Raw genomic sequence first — 6,931 nt, 5'->3', positions numbered from 1 at the left:
AAGAGTGGATATGTTCATTCGCAATCGAGGACACCAACGTAAGTGTTCAAACGAAACAAGAAACAGCTACAGAGAGTGCTCTCCAACCTGTCACATCGATCATGAATTTGGACGGTGAGGAAGAGAACAAAACCCTTGGCGTAGGGTGGAATCCGAAGAGACGTGATCAGTTTCGCGTTGAAAGAAGTCGAGGTTAAATGTCTGACGAAAAGATCCATTCTTTCAAACATATCAAAGCTTTATGATCCGCTTGGTCTAGCATCTGCAGTGACTATCAAAGCGAGAATTGCATTGCAAAATGTTTGGAAAGCTAAGAAATTTGATTGGGATGATCCTCTTCCGGATGATATGAGGGAAACTTGGAAGAAATTGTTTAAAGAAATTGAAAGCCTAAAAAGGGTAGAGTTTCCAAGGTGCCTTCAATCGAAAGAAGTTTCTGGTCCTTCCCATTTACATGTATTTGCAGACGCAAGTAAATTAGCCTATGGTGCCGTGGCGTATTTGGTTTGGACGACACCCCGTGGTCCACACGTCAGCCTAGTGTCCGCCAAAGCAAGAGTAGCCCCACTTCGTCACACCACGATTCCAAGGCTGGAATTGATGGCAGCTTTAGTCGCGTCTAGATTGGCTCACACCCTGTACGAAGAGTTTAAGATCAAACCCTCGAGCGTGACGTTTTGGTCAGATTCCACTATCGTGCTTAATTGGCTACATTCTGAATCAGCTTCATTTAAACCATTTGTTGGAGTACGAGTTGCCGAAATACAAGAGCGTTGGAGTCCTAGTTTCTGGCGATACGTTCCATCTGAACAGAATCCAGCTGATGATCTAAGTCGCGGTATAACGCCAGAAGAATTAAGCTCAGGTCGCTGGGTTAAGGGTCCGTCCTTTCTGTCAAAACCAAGTACCGAGTGGCCGAATGAAGAGAGAGCTGGACCAGATACCCAAAGCGAAGAACTCGAGAAGCGAAAGTCGGTGAATTCCCTCTCAACAATTCTGAAACCGCAACCGTTTTTGGACCCCGTCAATTTCTCAAGTTGGGAGAAATTAATAAGAGTGACTGCTTATTGTCAACGTTTTGTCAACAACGCAAGATACGCGAAGCGAGATCCATCCAAGATCCGAAGGGGAGAGCTACAACCAGAAGAAAGTAAACAAGCCGAAAGTTATTGGATTCAAGATGCCCAGCGGGGGATAAAGGCTACAGATTACCCAAACCTCTCACCATTCATCGAGAATGGAATAATCTGAGTCGGTAGTCGATTGAATAAGTCAGAGTTACCATACGAGCAAATTAACCCAGTCCTGCTTCCAAAACACCACCACATCTCACTCCTCATCATGCGAAGGGCTCACGAAAGTGTGAAACACGCTGGTCGAGAGAGGACCTTGTGCGAGTCAAGAGCACAATACTGGATCTTGAGCAGCAGACGACTTGCCAAGAAACTAACGAAGAACTGCATGATATGTAGGAAAGCATGTCAACCTCCGCATTCTACATTGATGGGAAGTCTACCATCAGAGAGAGTCAAAGTGCAAGCACCCCCGTTTACGGTCACCGGCGTAGATCTGTTTGGACCGTTTCATCTAAACTACGGCAGGAATAAGTCAAGCAAGGCCTGCGGAGCTATCTTTACGTGCGCGACATCCAGAGCAGTCCATTTGGAAATAGTGGAAAACGCATCGACAGAAGCCTTTCTACAGGCACTTCGAAGATTTGCATCCCACCACGGATGGCCAGACACGGTTATCTCTGACAACGGAGGATCATTTGTTGGAGCAGAAGTAGAGTTACGGAAGTTATTTCTTGAAGGAAAGAAGCGTCTTTCAGACTTCGCAGTTACGCATAAGATCCGTTGGAAGTTTATCACCCCCCTCAGCCCTCATCAAGGAGGGATGTACGAGAGTTTGATAAAGGTTACGAAGCGAGCTTTACGCATCAGTACAGGAGAACAGATCTTATCTTGGAATGAAATGGCTACGATATTTGCGGAAGTAAAGGCGATCATCAACAGCCGTCCCCTAACATACATGTTGGACGACCCGAATGACCTGCGTCCCCTTACCCCTAACCACCTGTTATTAGGTAGAGCATCGGCAGATATTCCGCATGGACCATATGAAGACACCAAGAATACCCGAAAACGTTTCCAGTACGTCCAAACAGTTATAAATAACTTCTGGAGAAGATTTATAACAGAATACATCCCAAAGTTGATAGAAATTGGAAGGCCGAAATGGCAGAAGATGGAATCTCAAATGAAGAAAGATGATATTGTCCTCATTGTCGAGAATAACATACCGCGAGGAAAGTGGAATCTTGGACGAGTCTTAGAAGTCTTTCCAGGAAAGGATGGAGTAGTCAGAAACGTGCGACTGAAGACAGAGAACGGAGAACTTAAGAGATCGGTCCAGAAATGCTGTATCCTTCTGGAAGCCAAGTAGGATAAGATAGTTCGTGAGTGGTGCCCCCGGAGGGTATGTTTTGAACATTTGACGTTTATTACTATATTGATTAATTAATATGAACATTTAAATAATTATCATTGTTGTGTTAGTAAAATTAACTAATAGTCGCCCATAGTAACCGCGCGTCATTTTGTAATTTGAGAGATAAAGGGAGAAAGTTAGGCTGAGGTAGACGCGCCTCTAGAGAGACTAAATATATGAAAGAAATTGGTTCGAGCGTGAGGAGATTCACCCATCAGGTATACCAACGCTATAGTTTATAAGTTCGTGAACTTCTCGTATATTATTTGTTTTATTAGTTGATTTATAGTTGATTTAAGTGAACTTTATTATCGCGTATAACCATTGTACTTGTAAAATATGTTTGGAATGTGCCACATGTAATCTTTGTAAATTTGTGATTTTCAGAATTTAAATACTAAAAATTAAAAGGAAATCTCCTTGCGTGTCGCAGTTAGTCTTCCTGGCATGTGTCTTTACCACTAGTGTCATTCATTGACAAAATTATATGTCAAAAGCCACAAAATGACGAACGTCTACTTCAGCTTGTCAATAGACAAACACATCGACATTCCCATACTTGCAGAACTTAATTATCCACAACCACCTATGAGGTCAACTCAGATTCTGTACCCACTTGATGACACTATTCCCACTGAAGTTGCCAAAAATGTTCATGAGGCATGGAAAAAAAAAAAGAAATATCTTGATGACCCCAAAGAAGGTCAGGATATATAATTTGACTGCCTGCTGAGAAATTTAGATGTATCTGAGGAAAATATACACTTGCTATTCGATCATCTATTAGTAATCCAACAATTTTTTTGAAAAGAAACCCCAATGAATTAAGGGTCAATAATTATAATGCAGCTTGTTTAAAGGCATGGAGAGCTAACCTAGACATCCAGTTTGTTCTAGATGTTTATGTGTGTGCCATCTACATTGTCTCTGACATCTCAAAGGCTCAAAAAGGAATGTCTGAATTATTAAGAAGAGCATGTACTGAAGCTAAAGAAGGTAATGCCAACATAAAACAACAAGTTAGAGACATTGGTAATAAGTTTTTGAACAGTGTAGAAATTAGTGCACAAGAAGCAGTTTACCTGGTGCTTCAAATTCCAATGAGAAATCTTCCAGACAAGTTATCTTTATCAACACAACACCTCCAGTTGATCAGATGGAACTATTAAAACCAATAAGTGACATTTGAGCATATGCCTGATGAGTCTTAAGAGGTCTACACTGGTGGTCTACTAAAACGATATTCTTAGCGTGCCGACTGCCTTCACAATGTCACCCTAGCTGACTGGGCAGCATCGTATGACTCTTGTCACCAGCAGCCAAACAGAAGAACTGACAATCAAAAGGATATTGATCAGCTCCCATTAGAATTATTAAACAATGAAATTAATGACGATGAAAAATGGCGTTGATAACTCCCCTGTTAAAATCAAGGTAAAAAAGAGATCACAGGCAAGGATCAGATCATAAGACGTGTGTGGTTTAACAAAGATATTGACCCAGAAAAACATTATCGTGAGTTAATTATGCTTTTTACAGCATGGAGAAATGAAGACACCGACTTGATAAAGAACTTTTCATCTTATAAAGATCATATTATATGGCCTGTTGTGAAGAAATAAATGAACAAATGAAACAGTATGCTGTATGTGCCAATGACCTTGACAAAAATTGAACAAAATATGCAACAAAATTATGATGAGGAATATCAAACAGTAGCACCAGTTACCCAACATGCTGAGCTACAAGATGAAAATGAAGGAAATTTGCATTCTGACTTCAGGAAGGAATGACATCAGCACAGCCTAACAACGAACCACTAGTATTAAATGAAATGCAAAATGACAGATACCGACAAGTTGTCCAAACACTTAATATAAAAGAAAAGGAATTCTTTTATCATGCATTACATATGATAAAAACATCAGACAAACCATTTTTTGCCTTTCTCAGTGGATGTGCAGGTGTAGGAAAATCCTATCAAATCCATTTACCAAGCTGCTCTTAAATATTATTATTCACATGCTGGTGAAGATTTTCATCAAACAAAAATTATCCAATTAGCACCTACAGGCAAAGCTGCATTTATTATCAATACTATTCTAATACTATTCACAGTGCCCTGGCAATACCACCCAGTCAGTTGCTTAGAAATTATAAACCTTTGGACTCTAGTAGGCTTAACACATTAAGATGCCAACTCAGTGGTGTTAAATTAATATTGGTGGATGAAATATCTATGGTTGGCAACAATATGTTTACTGTTCAAATGAACAATCGCTTAACGGATATAAAAGGGAGCAAAGAGGATTTTGGTGGTGTTGGCATTATAGCAATAGGAGATCTGTTTCAACTCAAACCAGTAATGGATGGTTATATTTTCAAGAACATTGATAGTTTAGATTACAGCATTCTTGCACCTAATTTATGGACCAAGCATTTTAGAATGTTTGAACTGGATGAAATAATGAGACAAAGAGAAAGTAAGGTTTGCTGAAATTTTAAAGAGGCTAAGAGAAGGTCAGCATACTGAAGTTGACATCCTGCAACTTAAACAGAGGTGTGTACAAAATGAAAGTAAGTGTCCCTGTGAGGCTGTTCGTTTGTTTTTCCAAAATGCTTTGGTAGACCAATACAATACCCAAGCTTTTAACGAATGCTGTGGTAACAAATACACAATCAAAGCAAAAGATAGTGTCACGGGAGCTCGATCTACTGAGTTACGAGACAAAATTATGAGGCAGATTTCTTATGCACCACTGAAAAATACTAAACAATTAGCAACTAAGCTCTGCCTTGCTGACGGTCAAAGAACTGAGCTTGCGACAAATATTAGAACAGATGATGGAATGAAAAATGGTGCTAGTAATATACTTAAGCTTGTAAAATTAAATGAAAAAATGCACCATCTGGCATTATATGGGTACTTTTTGACCATGAAGATGTGGGCAGGCAAACCAGACAAGAGAACAGGTCGCTTTATACCCAGGCAATCCACCCCACATGGACACCAATTAAACCAATGATTACACAATTTAACGTTGGTAAAATGAAATCAGCCTAAATCGTTCGGAAACAATTTCCACTACGTCCAGCTGCTGCAAAGACAGTCCACCGCTCACAAGGTGATACTTAGGGTTGTATTGTTGTTAATCTAAATACTAATAGAGCTGTTTCACATATCCACAATGTGGCGTTAAGCCAGGTAACAACTATTCAAGGTTTGTATGTTACTGACCTGTGTGAGCATAAAATTACTGTTGATCCCAATGTTGTAGCAGAAATGGAGCAACTACGAACAGAAAGAAGGTTGGAACTTTGTTTCACTCCACTTTACACTATAAATTATTCTGATTTCAAAGTTTGTTATCTGAATGCCCGTTCACTACACAAGCACATTGGCGATGTTCGACACAATATAAACTTGCGTTATAGTGATATAGCAATATTTGCAGAAACAAGATTTTTACCATGTGATCCTGATGACCTCTATATTATTGATGGATATAAAGAATTGTTCAGAAATGACTCGTTAAATTTTATTGATAATACGCGACCATATATGGTGGTACAGCTGTTTACAGTAAAGTACCATTTGTACAAGGTTATCCTCACATTAACAACATTAATGGAATTGAGTTTACTAAAGTGAAAGTGACCAACAATGATCACTGGACTGTCATAAGTATCTATCGTTCTCCAAAAGTTGCTACAAGACATTTGTTTATGGCATTGAACAATATTCTAGCCGAGTATGGTAGTGATAAAACTGTTATCTTGGGTGATTTTAATTTTAACATTTTACAATAATTGATTCCACCACTTCAATTTTTTTTGAACACTTACAGCATGACCGATAAGATACTATTTTTTCCAGGCCCAAAATTTTGCCACTAACAGTGGTGTGGTTGAACTGCTCTGACGATTCTGCCGTGATTGGTAGTACTTCCTCAAATGCTTCAGTTGTAGTAATAACTGAGCCCTCTTTAGCTGTGTTAACAGATATCTCGTGTGTCAGCTTGTCCTTCCTAACCCTGATATTGTTAAACATGTATGTCTGACCATCAACTACCTGTGTTGCAAAATCTTGCCATGGGATGATTTTGATTGACCCAGTTGGATCAACTAGTGTGGCTTGTGCCATTTTCAGCTTTCCAGATTTAACATTTCTGATCGGGCTAAGGTGGCACAACTTGCCTTTCACACTGACAAATTGCCCTACACAAACTGTTTTAAGAGTAGACACAGTAAAACTTGTTGGCATCTCTCTATTTGGAAAATCAACATTCAGACACTCTTCTATAAAAACATCATCTCCCATAACCATATCTTCACTGTTAGAATTGTAATTCATTTGAAACTTCTTTATTTTGATAAGGACGATTGTTATTGCAAACATTCTCAAACATTTTGTGCTTTAGGGGAGAGAAACACACACCTC

The sequence above is a fragment of the Dendronephthya gigantea genome, unplaced genomic scaffold (assembly GCF_004324835.1).
Source record: "Dendronephthya gigantea isolate DGI-Jeju-01 unplaced genomic scaffold, DenGig_1.0 000046F, whole genome shotgun sequence".
Taxonomy (NCBI): domain Eukaryota; kingdom Metazoa; phylum Cnidaria; class Anthozoa; order Malacalcyonacea; family Nephtheidae; genus Dendronephthya; species Dendronephthya gigantea.
The sequence above is the reverse complement of the archived record's forward strand: the minus strand, read 5'-3'. Positions refer to the sequence as shown.